This window comes from Mauremys mutica, chromosome 2 (assembly GCF_020497125.1).
Source record: "Mauremys mutica isolate MM-2020 ecotype Southern chromosome 2, ASM2049712v1, whole genome shotgun sequence".
In the NCBI taxonomy this organism is placed as follows: Eukaryota; Metazoa; Chordata; order Testudines; family Geoemydidae; genus Mauremys; species Mauremys mutica.
The window spans coordinates 186,715,361-186,733,472 of record NC_059073.1 but is presented as its reverse complement, the minus strand read 5'-3'; the positions used below and the strand labels follow the sequence as shown (position 1 = coordinate 186,733,472).

Sequence of the window (18,112 nt, the reverse complement as noted above, 5' to 3'; positions counted from 1 at the left end):
GAAAATATATCTATTAACCCAAATACTTCCTTTCCTTAGTGGCAGACTACCATATGCTTAGCACCTGTGTTTGCACTGTAGGACAGTTATGATGCTCAATTAAATGACATGGAATACCAAGTGCATGCTGTGAGTTCTCACTGTATGATAGTCAGCAATACAAAGCAAATAAAACCCATTCCTTCCTCAAGAGGTAAATGAGGAGAAACACTTATAAGGAGATTCCACTATATACTGTATTTAGGCTATTATTAGGGTTGCAATTATCGACTTTTGATGCAGCTCACTGATGATAAAGATTATCTGAATAATCTGCTGTAATTGAATAAGAAACATCTGTTTGCTAAATATACCCTTCTTCAACAGCTAGTCTAAGTTTTTAAAGCACCTTCACCACCATAGTGTGTGACAGTGGTTCCCAAACTTGTTCTGCCGCTTGTGCAGGGAAAGCCCCAGGCAGGCCGGGCCAGTTTGTTTACTTGCTGCGTCCACAGGTTCAGCCGATCGCAGCTCCCTGTGGCCGCAGTTTGCTGCTCCAGGCCAATGGGAGCTGCTGGAAGTGGCGCGGGCCGAGGCCACTGGGAGCCGTGATTGGCCGGACCTGCAGGCGCGGCAGGTAAACAAATCGGCCCGGCCCACCAGGGGCTTTCCCTGCACAAGCGGCAGAACAAGTTTGGGAACCACTGGTGTATGAGCATCTTCCAACAGTTCATCGGAACTATATAGGAATAGGCTACTATCCCTTTAAGGTGTTTGTAAGCCCTCTAGAAGTGCTTAGTATTACTGTTGTGAATGGGCCACATCCACCCTGATTGGATTGGCCTCATTAGCACTGACCCCCACGACTTGGTAAGGCAACTCCCATCTTTTTATGTGCTGTATATTCATACCTGCCTACTGTATTTTTCACTCCATGCATCTGATGAATATAGCCCACAAAAGCTTATGCTCAAATAAATTTGTTAGTCTCTAAGGTGTCACAAGGACTCCTCTTTTTTTTTACTCTTTTCTATATTTCAGAAGCTACCAGAAACCAGTCATGGAAGCAGTATGCATATAACAAGACCTTACACGTTTGTATATAATTTAGTAAATATCATTATTTTGAACCTAACTGTGCTCATGTGGGTTCATTTGTTTTGTTGTGTAAAGAGCAAAAAAGACAACAGAGACCTCAGCAGCTGTTGAAACAATGAGGCCATGTTTGTTGTGGAACAAACCCTCATTTTGGGGGGTTTCCAAACTGTCAGCTGGACCTGGGAACCCCATTCTGATGGCTTAGAACAGAAGTCCACATCTGGGAGATGCAATGAACAGCACTTGTATCATAGAGAGAGATACACATTGCATCCCCAACTTCATACTATCATAAGTAACTGCATTAGGGCCTAGAGATGAAGTGAATGCAAAATGGCTTTGTGATAAGCAACCCTTTTCTGATTTACAGACATATGCATACAGGGACTGGACAGACTGTGCACAATTCAATCTGTTACCAGGAGCAGCCACCCAGCTGAGGTGTATGAGCAGGCTGCTTGAACCATCCAGATGCTCATATTTACCATGTCAATATCCATAGCTTAATCAGAAAACTTGACTGATATCTTCAGGATATCTTGAAATGATTCAGGCAAAAAGTATGGTGGTCTCCTCAGCATTGAGAGCATGTAAAAGAAAAAAAATTAAAAAGTTAAATAAGAAGAAGGAAAAACAAAGAGTGCCGGCAGAAATAAATTCTTGCTAAATACAAGTTGCAGCCTCTCTCTCTCGCTCTCTCCAATGGATCCCTTGACGACCCACACTAAATCAAACAACTGGTTCTGCAGATGGGTCGTTGGTGGCACACAGAGTTCATCTGTGCATGGTTAGCTTACAGCTATTGTATCTTGGCAAGCCATCAGCCAAACTGTTTGGGGGGGCGGGGAGGACAGCACATCAAGATTACTCCCAGCTGTTTTAGATAGCAAGGAAAAACAGACAAGGTAACATTCAAAAACCTACTCAATCTTTTTGCTTCCCTTGGCCTCTAAAGTATAAGTTACACAGACAGATGTATAATCTGGGAAGGTTTCCAGATTAATCTTTTAAAATAATGAGGCGCTCACTGTGTTAAGAAGGCTCATTCTGCCTGAAGCCATGCCACCAGCAGCACTGAGGATGCACTTTGAGTACATGCTGGGTACTAGGCAAGTCATTTGGACAACATGGAGATTTGTCAGTTCTCAACAGCTATCTTCTCACTTCCAAGCAGAAGACATTTACTGACAGATTTGGAACTTTCAGCAGGGGAATATTTATTCCCCTACTGTCACATCTGATGTTCCATAAGTTGTAGTCATTCCTTGAACTAGGTCAGAATTTATCTGCCCTATGCACACAGGGTAATTTTTCCAGATTGTTTGGGTCATCCACAATATATTTGCATTAGCACAGTTATCAGAAAGGAAATCATTGATTAGAATGTTCAAGCTGTGTGAACAATATACTGTGCGTTGTTTTCCCTTTCTCTGTCTAATAAATGAGAACATTGGAACAGCTTGAGTTAATCTTTCAACTTACCAATTTACTAACTTGTTCGTACTTCACCTCAGATCTTCATTTGCCAGACATTAACTCTGATCTGCCTTTCTCCATAGACATATGCTTGGGTTAAAGTAGCATGAATATCAAAACATCTTAAACAAACATGCACAGATTTCTCAGAATATTACAATGCAACTAATTTCTTCTAAGTCATGCAAGTACCAGTATCTAACAGCAGTTACTATGATGGAATCATTACAATAAGCAGATGTGAATACAGCTGATTTGTCATAATCCAAACATTCCATGGGAATGTGTTGATTCCGTCAAAAGTTCCATAAAAAAACAGGCAGTTTGGTGGGTGGACTGCCCTACTTCCCAGGATCCCCAGCGACCTGCCTGGCAAGATACCCAGCTCCCAGGGATCCCAGACTGCTGGCTGCCCAGTCAGTTCCAGGTTGGAATTTTAAAAAAAAAATCCATTTTATGGAAAATATTGCATTTGTGTCTTTTTTTTTAAATTGGAATGAAAAAAAAATCAGAAAAATAACATTTTCTGTTCAACAAATATTCCAGTCCCCACACAGCCCTAAGTGTGAGGGTAACTAGGGAGATCAGCTAAGGGGGAAAATGGAAAGGAATAGTCAACATCAATAACTGTTCAACATGTTTTTGTCTGTAGAGAGATGAACGTTTTACACACTGATGAAGAGTCAGCAAAGTGAAAGAAAGTGAGCAATGTTCCAGAGAGCTGGTACAGCAGTAGCAAATGGCTGATTTTCTGCAAAGGAGATGAAGTTGGGGGACTAAGAAGAGGCAAAAGTTCGTAGAATGGAGGGATCAAGCATGGATAGAGATATATGAGGTCATAGATTATATTGGTATACGCTATGTGAAATGTGTGGGCTCTGTTTTCTAATAGATTGTAGCAAAACTGTAAAATAGGCCTTTTTTGATCCAACCTAGAATCAAAATTATAGGGTCATTTTGCATTTTCATACCAAGATATCTCTTTCCCCCAGCTCAACATTCTAACTGGTTCAAGCTTAGAAGTTCTGAGTTTCATTGATATTTATCTCAGATTAATTTATTTTTAGGTCAGACCTTTCATTGCCTAAATATATCAGAACTCTAACTTGAGAGATAGGCTACACATATGATATTTTGAGTCATTAACATTAAGCCATTATAATTACATAGTCTTGACACATATAGGTACATATCTTAATAGAGAATTAACAAGATTAAACAACATACTAACTATATCTTGTTATATCATTAATATTTGTCCCTTTTCCAAAAAAAATTAAAACACAAAATGGAACATGTGAACATACTATATATATATATATATATATAGTAGTGAGTCGGTGTGGCTCCCCTCCTGCCCAGCAGAGGGAGCACCCTTATGGACATCTAAGTGGGCGGAGCCACTGCCACCTGTTCCCGCCCCCCGGAAGTCAAGAGGCGGAACAGGAAGTATAAAAGCAGGCCGCCAGAGCTCAGTGAGGCGCCACTGCCAGAGAGGACTCGGGACTGGGAAGCCGCTGGGGCCTGGGGCAGTTGCCCTGACTGGCCGGAGCTTCCCCGCGCCCGCTACTGGGAGGAGCCGCCGGAGCTTCCCCGTGCCCGCTACTGGGAGGAGCCGCTGGAACTTCCCCGCGCCCGCTATGAAGAGGAGCCGCCGGAGCCTCCCCGTCCCTGCTGTTACCTGGAGGAGCTGCCCGAGCACGCCTGGCCGGACTTCCCCGAGGAGCTGCCGGACCTGCCACCAAGCCCTGGTTGAGAGGAGCCTATGCTGGTGGACTGGCCTGGGACCGGTGCCACGGACGAGGTAGGCCCTGAGGGGGAAACTGGAAGTAGCCCGGGGGTAGCTGACCGCAGTCAGGCTGCAGACACGCACGAGCCTATGTCAGTGTGTTGCAGTCAGGATCCCCACTGACCGTCAGCGGTGATAGCTGCTGCTAGGGCCCCGGGCTGGGATGTAGTGGAGTGGGTGGGCCTGCATCCCCCCTGCCACCCCACTCATGGGTGGCAGTTTTCCCCCTCACCCCACGCTCAGGCGTAAGGGCCTGGGCCTATATACAAACTGTTTGCTGCTCAGCCCCTGCATCAGAGGGCCTGAGCTCACTAAATTGTACTGTTGCTCAGTCCCTGCACCAGAGGGCCTGAGCTCACTAAATTGTACTGTTGCTCAGCCCCTGCACCAGAAGGCCTGAGCTTCTCTGAGCACCGTGACTCTGTGTTTGGTGCCCCGCCCGGACCTAGGGCTGGGCCCCTTTAATTGGTACTGTTGCACAGCCCTGAGATATAGGGCCCGCGCCTTGCGATTTTGTGTTTGTCGCCCAGGCACGCTGGGGACCGGCCCGGAGCAGACGACGCGTAGTGAGTCGGTGTGGCCTCCCTCCGCCCTCGGGAGGGTCGAGCCCCAGCACACACGTTTACAATAATATATATATTGTGATGGAGCAAGGCCGGATGGCTACAGGAAAGTACTGAGGCACAGGTATGTTAGTCCCAGGCTAAGCAAATCCCTAGTACCATGGGAACCAAAATGGCAGTTGCTCTAGGGTAATCAAGGCACCTGGGACCAATTAAGAACTTTCTAGAAGGCACTGGAGAGAACTACATTGATTGGAGCACCTGCAGCCAATCAGGGCAGGCTAATCAGGGCACCTGGTATAAAAAGGGGAGCTCACTCCAGTCAAGAGAGGAGGAGCCAGAGGAAGGAAGTGTGTATGAGGAGCTGGGAGTCAGAGACACAAGGAACTAAGAACTGAGAGGGTGTACTACTGGAGGATTGAGGAAACACCATACAATCAAGTAGTATCAGACACCAGGAGGATCCTAGGGTGAGGATAAAGAAGGTATTTGAAGGAGGCTATGGGGAAGTAGCCCAGGGAGCTGTAGCGGTCAAGCAGCAGTTACAAGTAGCACTATAGAGACTGCTGCAATTCACAGGGCCCTGGGCTGGAACCCGGAGTAGAGGGCGGGCCCGGGTTCCCCCCAAGCCTCGCTACTCCTAATCAGACATAGGAGGAGTTGATCCAGACTCTGGGTTTCATCCAAGGGGAAGACCACTGAGGGGAGGAAATCCGCCAATAAGCGCAGGACCTACTGGAGAGGAGGAACTTTGCCACTATATATATATATATATAATTCATATTAACTTTTTTTTGAGGGTGAGCTGAATGTTTTCAGGAGTGGGGGAAGGAGGAAGGAGGAAGTATCAAGAGAATAGAAAGAAAGAAAAGATAAAAGTTGGCAGGAGAGAGGATGTAATTCAATTATCATTTTGTATATTCTTCTTGACTATTCTTAGTATAGGATTAATGTTTCTACATCAAAGCATCTCAATGATTTCAGTACTTCTATTGTATTGTTGTCCTGTACAAAGTATACTATTACTTTTATCCATTTTTTGTATATTTGTCTGGCACTGTTTTCACAAAATTTGTTATTTCCATTATGAGATATTCTATTAATGTTTTTTCCCCCAGTGATTTACAGTAGGAATCATTGCCTAGGTCGAAAAATTTAAGATTGCTTTTTTCGAAGAAAAAACAAGAATTGGAATAGCATTCTTATTCCCATATTGAATCTTTTCAACAGGCCAACTCCCAATACACGTCTTTAATTCCCGTTCATGTTCTATTTATTTGATTTATTTCAATATGGTTTTCCAAAATTCTTTTTACTATCCAGCAGTCCCATGTCCTATGTATGAAAAAGAGCCTGGCTATTTTGTATTTCATCAGATATCTGGGGTAATATTATGTATTTTAGTATATAGATATGTAGAATCATACATTATGTAAATTAAAAAGTACTCAGTTTGCACTACTTGGTTAGTATTAGAGCCAATATTTATTGTCTGCATCATATCATTCCATTCTTTTCCTGTTATTTCTTATTTACAGTCTGTACTCCATTACATAATAGCTGTATGTGGTTTATCCTTTAAAAACGTAGTCATGAGATTACACATTCTAGACACAATCTTGATTACTAACTTTATTAAAAACACTTTCAGATAGTAAAGAAAGCAACTAAATTATCTGTATTAGGAAATTTTATATGTGGGCTTGAAATGTCAGCAGTCTCTATAAACTCATATTGCACATTCTTTTTTTGAAAATGGATCAGCTATATGTGTTTGTCTTAAAGGCTGTCCATCCCTGAAGAAATCCTTTCACTTATCATACTGATATTTGCCCAAACATCTAAAATCTTTCTTATTTCAGCCTGAGTTTGAAAGCACTATTACTTTTGATTAGTGATATTACCCAATTCTGCTCTTTTTTTGTTTGCTCAAGTGCCACAGGTTTCCCCCATTAGTAACTGCACTTTGAACTAGTTGGTGATATTTCATCGGTGCTGGAATTTTTGGGATACAAGTCCAGCACACAATTAATTATATAATGAGCTTGGGTTTGCCAGTTGCTATTCTATCTGTATCCATGATGGATTCTCTTTATTAGACATCCATTCATGTTCCAGTATAATTTGTGTTACCATATCTTATCTCTTGAAAGCTGGTAGTTCCAGGCCTTCCATCTTCACTAAACACTCCAGATATTCCACTTTGATTCTTGGCTTCTGATTTGATAGTGGGAACTTCTGAATAGATTTTTAAATTTCTTGTTGAAGTTTTTGGAAGGTGTAAATGGGATCATGGAAAAAGGATACAAGTCCATGGGCAGGACATTCATTTTAAATACATGAATTCTATTAATCAAAGTCAGTGGTAATAATGCCCATCTTTCTAGGTCATTGTAAATAATGTTAATTAATTGCTCAATATTTAATTTTATTATGCACTAAAGTTAGTGGGAATTTATCATTTATTGGGTATCTTTTGGAGCCAAGGCTTAGAATCTCTGATATTTACTCTGCCCCCCGATTCCCGACAAAAGTTTCAATTATTGCTTATACTACTGGCCACCTTTTATTTATTTCTTATATAAAAAGCATAAGATCATCAGCATATAAAGTTTATTTCCTTTTCCCAATCCATTTATTCCCTGAATTTCTTCAGTGTCCCTGATCTTTTGTGTTAAAGGTTTAATAATTAAATTAAATAAAGGCGATAAATGACACCCTAGTCTTGTTCCTCTTTATAGTGGCATTGGCTCCATTTTTGTTATACTTCCTGAAATACATGCCACAGGATTTTAGTAGATCATTTTAATCAACCGCTGAAAGTGTTCCTCAAAATCAAATGTTCTCCAACATTCTAAATAACAATTAGTTGGAAGTCTTTTCTGCATCCATAGTCAGAATGCAGGCACCTTTATTAGCACTCTGGGAATGTTGTACTACATGTAGCGGTTTCCTAATGTTATTTAAGGGGCTTCTTCCTTTTATAAAGCCAGTTTGGCATTTGTGCACTAATTTAGCCATTGTATCTAATCAGGAGGCTAGTATTTTTAGTTACAATCTTACTATGTATATTTGATGAAGAAATGGGTCTATAAGATGCTGAATCTGATAAGTCCTTATTTGGTTTAAGTATCTAAACTACATCTGCTTTCTAGAATGTATATGGTAAGCACTCTGTTACTTCTGACTGTTAACTAAAGTTGAGAAAACAGAAGGCAATCTCAAGATCTATTAAAATAGCAGGTGTTAGGTAAGAAGGACTCTCTAAAGAAAAGTCTGCTAAATTAGAAGGTGCCCTGCTTCTATAGTGTAAGGTAAAATAAGGTCCACGTTTTTATCATAAAGACAAGGGGAAGAACTGGTTTTAGAATATCAGAGTGACTATCAACACTGATGGTCAAGCTGTACACAGTAAGTCTGATTTTACATTCAAGTGGTAGCTTTAGGAGATACTTAAAAAGCTAATCACCAGAAAGCAGCTACAAGTTTATGTTGCCTAACTTTTTTGTTTCCTGAAAATGTATGTGCTTCTGCCATATTCTTTCATATTAGTGATAACCAATAACAATTAAGCTAGATCATAATAGCTGAAGAAACAGAATGTTTGGTACTGTTTATAAAATAGACATATTTGTGCTGCAATCAATCAGGTGTTTGGCATGTTACAGGTTTTTTTTTAATTTTTATCATCTAAACTTTGATGTAACATCACTATGTGTTACAAATGATAATAGATATCCTCTTATATGCTTTGTCTACTTCCCTATGTGAGACTTTGACAATCCGATAGGTCTATAAAGTGTATCCAATTCAGGAACACTTAATATGCCACATTATCAATTCACTTAGTCAGCATTATTGATGATAATTAATCATAATAAATTAGGTTGCCCTTACAACTATGTCATCTCTAGCTCCATAAGTATACTGATCAATAATCAGCACATGAATTAGCATGTTAAAGTGTTTGAATAAATGCCATAGTGAATTATGTATATTTTTTATCTCAACGTTATTTTCTGCGGTAAACATGCTTAAAAGTTTTGTCAAAAATCACTGTTTCTGCAAAAAGTTTTTCTTTCAATAAATCAGCATTTTCCAATGAAAAAATATTTAATCACAAAATTCCTACCCAGCTCTATGTAGGAGTGAAATCCGGGCCCCATTGACTTCAATGATAGCAGGATTTCTCCAGTCCTGCAAAGACATAAGTAAATGCTTAACTGCACATGAGTAGTTTCACTGACTTCTAAAGGAAACATCAACACATAAGAATGGATATACTAGCCCAAAGGTCGATGTAGCCCAATATCCTGTCTTCCGACAATGGCCAATTTGTTGTGTTTTTTTAATTGAAAAGCTGAAATTAGTCTGCCAAAATATGGTTTGGGGTTTCAGAAGTGTGTGGCCAAATATTTCCTGCTTGCTGTGTTTAATTGTTTAAAGAAACAATAAAAAAATTCTGCTTAAAAAAATCCAAAACTTTTGAACCACCTCAGCTTGTGACCAAACTCCTGAGCCCATCCAGTCAGATTTTTCCAGGTTTCTGATACTCTGCTGGCTTCCTTGACTCATATCTGTCTCCATAACTTTGGGTTCATTTAGGTTAGAACAGAAGCAGGGGCGGCTCCAGGCCCCAGCACACCAAGCGCGTGCTTGGGGCGGCAAGCCGCGGGGGGCACTCTGCCTGTGGAGGGTCCACTGGTCCTGCACCTGCGGGAGGTCCGCCGAAGCTGCGGGACCAGCGGACCCTCCGCAGGCAAACCGCCGGAGGCAGCCTACCAGCCGTGCCTGGGGCGGCAAAATCCTTAGAGCTGCCCCTGAACATAAGAACAGCTATACTGGTTCAAACCAAAGGTCCATCCAGCCCAGTATCCTGTCTACTGACAATGGCCAATGCCAAGTGCCCCAGAGGGAGTGAACCTAACAGGCAATGATCAAGTGATCTCTCTCCTGCCATCCAATCTCCATCCTCTGACAAACAGAAGCTAGGGACACCATTCCTTACCCATCCAGGCTAATAGCCATTAATGGACTTAACCTCCATGCATTTCTCTGTTTCCTAGAGACTGGCTCCATGGGGTCCCTCACAAACTGTAGACGGTTACTGTGGGTTTGTCTTTAGTATAGCTTATGTACATACTCCACAAACTGAGCATTTGAGCTTGTTCCAGAATCTGGGATGAGCCTATGTTGTGAAAACTGAAATGCTCAAAATAGCACATGCATGTGAATGGACATAGGGCGCTAAAATTAAATTAACCCAGGGGTTCTCAAACTGGGAGTCAGGACCCCTGAGAGGGTCATGAGGTTATTAAGGGGGTTGCGAGCTGTCAGCCTCCACCTCAAACTCCACTTTGCCTCCAACATTTATAATAATGTTAAATATATAAAAAAGTGTTTTTAATTTATGGGGGGGTCACACTCAGAGGTTTGCTATGTGAAAGTACCAGTACAAAAGTCTGAGAACCACTGAATTAACCCCTCTGAAGCCTCAGGGAATGCAGAGGAGGGAGGTTTCCTTTGGTAGGGTTTGGAAGGAAGTAAGTGGTGTAGGATATTGCTCTTCTCATGTGATCCCTCCCCCAGTGGCTAATTTTAAATGAAGCTCCCCTCCCCTGACATGAATCTCGCTATGGCACTGAAATTAAATATAGACTATAATTTGGTATTTGAGAAGTGAGAGGGATGGTAGCCCTAATGGAAAAGCTAACAGCTTGGCTCTTGTGCAAGCCTCAAACTGCTGAATGAGCTTTAGGGTAGGGAAGGCTGTGCCTCCCAAACAGCCTGGCCCTGCCCCCTATCCAACCGCCACCCACTTCCTGCCCCCTGACTGCCCACCCCCCTCAGAATCACTGACTCATCCTGCTCCTTGTCCCCTCACCATCCCCCAGAGACCCTCCACAACCACCACCCCAGGACCCCACCCCTGTTCCCTGCCCCCTGACTGTCCCAACCCCTATCCACCTCCCCCCGCCCCACTGAGTCCTGACAGACCCCTGGAACGCCCATGATCCAACCCCCCCCATTCCCTGTCCCCTGACCGCCCCCTCAACCTCTGCCCCCTCCCTGTCCCCTGACTGTCCCCGGGACTCCATGCCTCTTATCCAACCCCCCCAGCCCCTTACCCACGGCTCCCCCCTCACCCGGCCCCTCAGCACGCCGCATCCAGGAGCATCCCTGAACAGCTGCAACGTGGCTCTGGCAAGGCCTGAGCTCCTCCCCGCTCAGAGCCGTGTGGTAAGGGGGCGGGGCTGCGAGCTTCAGCGGGGCCTGAGCTCCCTCCGCTCGGCCTGGAGCTCGCAGCCCCACCCCCTTACCACGCGGCTCTGAGCGGGGAAGAGCTCAGGCCTTGCCAGAGCCACGCTGCAACTGTTCAGGGATGCTCCTGGATGCGCTGAGGCTCCGGGAGAGGAGCGGAGGCAGGGGAGGGAGCCTCAGCTGTTCTCGTGGGGGCCCCTGCGGAGCCCGGGGCAAATTGCCCCACTTGCCCCACTCTGGGCAGCCCTGCTACTTTACTGACCAACAGAATACTGCCCCGGACTTCAAGATCTTCAAGCACACCCATGCAAATGTAATACCAACAAACTTTGGTCGTCGGTAGGCAGGATCAAACCTGGAGCTTAGTGCATGAGCCTCTACCGCATGAGCTAAAAGCCAACTGGCTGTTAGCTAAGGCTGTAAAACAGACTCATTTAACTCTCTCTCTTTAAGTGTTCTCGGTGCCACTAGATGGGACAGAACACCACCTCCAGAAGGTGTGTGAGTTACACAGAGTCTAGAATTCTGAAATTAAGAGGAGTGTTCACTCAGGGGTAGGGTAAATGTCAGTTGGTTAAGTTTTATTTACTGTCAATTGCATTTGTTAATTGATTTATTGAAGTGCCCCCAACTGTTTTAGAGTGGTTGTGACATTTTAATTAATCTCAATGTATATTATATTAATTATACTATGTTTTTCTTTGTTAAATAAAGATGCATTAATTCTAATCTAAAGTGTATAAGGTGCCCAGCCACACAGGTGAATATTGTCTACTCCTAAGTAACCTGGGAAGCAAAGGGAGGCTAAGGTTTGTAGCAGAGGTTTTACATCCTTTGTAGATATAGATATTCCACTTCTTATGAGACCCATAGGTTAACAGGTCATAGAAAAGGCCAAAACTTTTAAAGCCAAAATAAGAATAAGTTTTGGCCTTTTCTATGATCTGTTGAGCTATGGGTCTAAGTGAGAAGTGGACTATCCAAAGGGTCTATTGAAGTGTGGAGTATTCTAGAAGAAATTGACATTTCATGCTACATTTTGTTATCTCTGATTTCCATGCTTTAATCTCACAGTATGATTTCAAGCATATTGCACCCTGACACACACAAGGGAATGGCCTGGTGGATAGATGAGTGTAGATGGTGTGATAAACTCAGGACAGACAGTTGCCAGGGGGGGAGGAGGAGTCAGTCCCAGAGGGTTAAAAGGCCCTCCTCCTTATCAACTGGGAGGCAACTACAGCTCAAGCAGGTTCAGCTGAGAAAGGGTTACCAAGGTAGCAAATTAGAATCAGCTGAGGGGAGCTACCTGAGGGTAATTAGGATCAGCTGGTTCCAACTTGGAGCTGCCTGAGACCTTTTTAAACCCCTTCCTGGGAGGAAGGAAGGGGGGGGAAAAGCAGAGAGAGAAGGAGTCTGGCTACCAGGAGTGTCAAAGCAGCAAGCCTCCCCAGGCAGAGCGGCAGGACGCTCTCCTACAAGGCAGGGTAAAAAAATACTTTAAGACTGGTGAGAAGACAGGGAACAGACTTCCCCTGAGTCCTAAGGGGGACTGCATTACCCTAGCCGGTCTCACCAGAGCTAAAAACAGCAGAGGCTGGGGAGACTGAGACGGGACTTTGCCACACATGGTGTCAGGGGTGGGATGTGAGTGAGACTTTGCGGCAAACCGTCTCGGGGCAGGGTAAAAGCACCCCAAAAAAAAAAATGGAAGATGTAGTGAAGGCATTGGTGCAGGCCACTGCGGCCCAGCAAGAAGCTACCAGGGTGCAGATGGCTGCCCAGCAGGAGGCGGTACGAATGCAGCAGGAGACAAATCAACTCCTGATGAGCCAGGCGGCTCAGGATCGAGCCACCTTGCATGAGGTTGTGAACCAGCTAAAGGCCCTGACCACCCTAACGCACGGCCCCCATGGGACTCGGCCCCTGCACGCCAGCCGCTACTTACAGAAGATGACAGTGGATGATGACGTGGAGGCGTATCTCCTTGCGTTTGAGAGGACGGCCCGGCGGGAGGCCTGGCCCCAAGACCAGTGGGCCAGTATCCTGGCACCTTTTCTGTGTGGGGAGGCACAGAAAGCATATTTTGATATGGCAACAGAAGCAGCTTCCGATTACTCCCAGCTAAAGGCGGAGATCCTGGCAAGGTCTGGCGTGACGACAGCTATAAGGGCGCAGAGGTTCCATGAGTGGAAATACCGAGCCAACAAAGCCCCGAGGTCCCAGCTGTTTGACCTGATCCATCTGGCGCGGAAGTGGCTGTGCCCCGAGACCCGCCGGCCGGAGGAAGTCGTAGAAACCATAGTGGTGGACAGGTACATGAGAGGGCTACCGCCGGACATACGAGGATGGGTCAGTCAAAATGATCCCTCCTCCTATGATGAGCTAGTTGCCCTTGTAGAGAGACGTCTAGCAGCACAGGAACTCTCTCGGACCACTGGGGAAGGGAGGCGCCAGGATAGGAGGCAAGGCTACGTACCAAGGGCCCGAGTTGCCATAGCTCCAGGCCGAACTATGGCAGGGAAGAAGGAGGACGAAGAGCAGCCAAAGTACTCGGAGGGACCTGGGGACTGGGAGAGAGAGACTCGGGGGGTAAGGCCCCACACCCCAAAAATTAAGGGGCTGCCCCGAGGAGGGTACCGATGCTATGCATGTGGAGAGATAGGGCATATAGCTGCCCAATGCCCAAACCTAGAGGAGCCCATGCAATGCGACCTGGGAAATCTAGAAGAGTCATGTGACCTGATAAGCCTAGTAGGAGTAGCGATGGTCCCTCATAGATATACTAGGCAAGTTAAAATGAATGGTATAAAGACCGCCGCGTTAGTAGACTCAGGAAGTGCAGTCACGCTGGTCTCGGGAAAGCTGGTCGGGTATGATCAACTATCCCGGGCCAAGCGCACAGGGATATCCTGTGTCCACGGGGATGTAAATTACTATCCGACCATCCGAGTGAAAATAGAGGTCCAAGGAAACCCCACTAAGGTGATGGCGGGGGTGGTCCCGAAACTCCCCTACCCAGTCCTCATAGGACGAGACTTCCCAGGGTTTGGCAGTCTACTTCCTGGAGAGGAGTCAGAAGAAGATAACACCCCAGAGAGCAATGGGGTGGCCTCAGTAGTTAGCAACCCCCCAGCCTTCCAAGAATTTGCCCAGGACTTATTCTCGCCCCCTGGGAAAACCAGGAAGACTCGGCGAGAAAGGAGGGCAGATAAGAGGAGGGGAACGAGCATCTTGGCCCAGAATCAGAAGCCTATACTCGTAGGGGAGAGAGTTGGCCCAACAGACGTGGGGACTAGGCAGGAGGTTGGGGAGCCAGTAGCCGGGCCCAGTTCCCCAGGGACCTCCCTTGAAGAGGAGGGGGAGATAGAACCCTCTGAGTTGGGGCAACTTGGAACGTCACTAGAGAATTTTGGACAGGATCAGGCCAATGATCCAGTATACCAGAACATTCGCAAAGAAGTAGTGGAGGTGAATGGGGTCCCTGTGGAAGGGAGAGCCAAGGGCCCAGGGCCGTATTATATGATCAAGAAGGATCTGCTGTACCGTGTTGTCCGTATCCAAGAGCAAGTCGTGGAACAGCTCCTAGTACCACAGAAACATCAGAGGGGCGTGATGGAGCTAGCTCACAGCCATTTGTTCGGGGGACATCTAGGGGTAGATAAAACCCTGGACCGAATTCTACAGAGGTTTTTTTGGCCTGGAATATATGCAGCGGTCCGACGATATTGTGCCTCCTGTCTGGAATGCCAGTTACACGGGCCCCGACCCCGCTTAAGGGCACCTTTGGTACCTCTCCCGATTATTGAAGTCCCCTTTGAGCGGATAGCTATGGACCTAGTAGGGCCGTTAGAAAAATCAGCCCGGGGCCATCAGTACATACTGGTGGTGCTAGATTACGCCACCCGATACCCCGAGGCCATTCCCCTGCGGAACACTACGTCCAAGACCATAGCTAAAGAATTAATCCAAATTTTCGCTAGAGTGGGAATACCCAAAGAGATCCTGACAGATCAAGGAACTCCCTTTGTGTCTAAATTAATGAAGGATCTATGTGCAATGCTCCACATAAGGACCCTAAGGACATCAGTCTATCATCCGCAGACTGATGGCCTCGTCGAGCGTTTTAATAGGACGTTGAAGAACATGATACGAAAGGTGGTGAGCCGGGATGGGAGGAACTGGGACACCCTGCTACCGTACCTAATGTTTGCGATCAGGGAGGTGCCTCAGACTTCGACTGGGTTTTCCCCGTTCGAACTGTTATATGGTCGCCACCCCCGCGGCATACTGGACATTGCCAAAGAAAGTTGGGAAGAACAGCCGAACCCAGGGAGAAACATCATCGAGCATGTGTTGCAGATGAAAGACAGGATAGCCCAAGTCACTCCCATAGTGCGGGAACACATGGAGAGAGCACAAGGGGCCCAACAAACATATTACAATCGCCAGGCGACGACCCGAAAATTCCAGGTGGGAGATCGGGTGATGGTACTCGTACCCACAGCAGAGAGCAAGCTCCTGGCCAGATGGCAGGGGCCATACGAGGTAATAGAAGCCGTTGGAGAGGTCGATTACAAAGTCCGACAGCCCGGACGCCGGAAGCTGGAACAAATCTATCATGTGAACCTGTTGAAACCTTGGCAAGACAGAGAAGCGCATGTGGTCACTATAGGGTCACCCCCTCCCGAGAGCAACCTGCCTGGCCAAGTGGGAATATCCCCAGAATTGACCTCTGACCAACGAGCGGAGGTGATCCACATGATTGAACGCAACCAGGACGTGTTCTCAGAAAAGCCAGGCAGGACTACTGAGGTTCACCATCACATCCTCACAGAGCCTGGAGTGAAGGTGAATGTAAAGCCATACCGGATCCCGGAGGCGAAAAGAGAAGAGATCAAGTCAGAAGTCAGGAAAATGTTGAAGTTAGGGGTCATTGAAGAGTCTCATAGCCAATGGTCAAGCCCAGTGGTCCTAGTACCTAAGCCGGATGGCAGTATGAGGTTTTGCAATGACTTCCGGAAACTGAATGAGGTGTCCCAATTTGATGCGTACCCTATACCCCGGATAGATGAGCTAATTGACCGACTGGGGAAAGCACGATTTTTGTCCACCCTTGACCTGACTAAGGGTTATTGGCAAATTCCCTTGGCCAGGGCCGACAAAGAGAAGACGGCCTTTTCAACTCCAGAGGGACTGTATCAATACACTGTCCTCCCGTTCGGTTTACATGGGGCTCCTGCCACCTTCCAACGACTCATGGACAAACTGTTACGCCCACATGGCAGGTATGCGGCCGCTTATCTTGATGACGTCATTATACATAGTCCGGATTGGGAGACGCACTTGGGGAAGGTGGAAGCAGTCCTGGACGCCTTGAGGAAGGCAGGGCTGACTGCAAATCCCTCCAAATGCGCAATTGGGCTAGCAGAAGCCAAATACCTTGGATATATAGTGGGGAGAGGTGTGGTAAAGCCCCAACTCAACAAGTTAGAGGCAATACAGAATTGGCCCCGACCTGTCCGGAAGAAACAGGTCAGAGCATTCCTGGGGCTGGTAGGATACTACAGGCGGTTTATCCCCCACTTCGCCACCAGGGCATGCCCGCTAACTGACCTAACGAAAGCCCGTGGCCCAGATATAGTGAAATGGTCTAGCGCGGCTGAGGAGGCATTTGCAGATCTGCGGACCGCGCTCTGCACTGACCCAGTGCTGGTAGCTCCAGACTGGGAGAAGGAGTTTATCTTGCAAACGGATGCCTCAGAAGTTGGGTTGGGAGCGGTGCTTTCACAACTGGTTGGAGCGGAAGAACACCCCGTCCTGTTCCTCAGTAGGAAACTCCTGCCCAGGGAACGGAAATATGCCGTAGTTGAAAAGGAATGCCTGGCCGTAAAGTGGGCCATTGAAAGTCTTCGCTATTACCTACTCGGACGGAAGTTTACCCTTGTCACGGACCATGCTCCCCTGAAGTGGATGCACCAAAACAAAGAGAAAAATGCGAGAGTGACCAGGTGGTTCCTGTCGCTACAACCCTTCCACTTCAGAGTACAACACAGGTCTGGAATCAAGCATGGCAACGCGGATGGCCTTTCAAGGGTACACTGTTTTGCCGACCCAAGTAGCCCAACCCTGTAGTGTTGAGCAGGGGGGGGGGGATGTGTGATAAACTCAGGACAGACAGTTGCCAGGGGGGGAGGAGGAGTCAGTCCCAGAGGGTTAAAAGGCCCTCCTCCTTATCAACTGGGAGGCAACTACAGCTCAAGCAGGTTCAGCTGAGAAAGGGTTACCAAGGTAGCAAATTAGAATCAGCTGAGGGGAGCTACCTGAGGGTAATTAGGATCAGCTGGTTCCAACTTGGAGCTGCCTGAGACCTTTTTAAACCCCTTCCTGGGAGGAAGGAAGCGGGGGGAAAAGCAGAGAGAGAAGGAGTCTGGCTACCAGGAGTGTCAAAGCAGCAAGCCTCCCCAGGCAGAGCGGCAGGACGCTCTCCTACAAGGCAGGGTAAAAAAATACTTTAAGACTGGTGAGAAGACAGGGAACAGACTTCCCCTGAGTCCTAAGGGGGACTGCATTACCCTAGCCGGTCTCACCAGAGCTAAAAACAGCAGAGGCTGGGGAGACTGAGACGGGACTTTGCCACAATGGCTAAAAAAAAATATCCAACAAACAACCCCTATTAGCTCTGCTGAGCTATAGGGCAAATATGTTAGCGATCAGCATAAACCCTCTTCAGTGGCAAATGGCCTGACAGATTAGAAAAATGCTGCCAGCATTAGAGGTAAATTAATTAGTTTTCAACTTATAAATAGGCACTTAACTAATACAAGGAGACAAGCTTTAAAAATAAACTTAACAATTAAACTTTGCACTTCATGAACATTCATACTGAAATCTTTGTATAGTTGTCCTACTCTTCAAGATTGAAATATTCCATCTTGCAGCATGA

At 46.2% G+C, this 18,112-nt stretch overlaps 2 long non-coding RNA genes across 2 annotated transcripts in view; one reads left to right on the top strand and one right to left on the bottom strand.

Moving 5' to 3' along the window:
• LOC123364451 overlaps nucleotides 1–1,665 on the bottom strand; it is a 76,980-nt gene extending 75,315 nt beyond the window's left edge. The window contains exon 1 of the long non-coding RNA XR_006577110.1: nucleotides 1,563–1,665. This is a non-coding gene — a long non-coding RNA (uncharacterized LOC123364451). The remainder of the gene's footprint in view (nucleotides 1–1,562) is intronic.
• A 1,174-nt stretch (nucleotides 1,666–2,839) lies between these two features.
• LOC123364450 overlaps nucleotides 2,840–18,112 on the top strand; it is a 50,633-nt gene continuing 35,360 nt past the window's right edge. The window contains exons 1-2 of the long non-coding RNA XR_006577109.1: nucleotides 2,840–2,980; nucleotides 3,206–3,388. This is a non-coding gene — a long non-coding RNA (uncharacterized LOC123364450). The remainder of the gene's footprint in view (nucleotides 2,981–3,205; nucleotides 3,389–18,112) is intronic.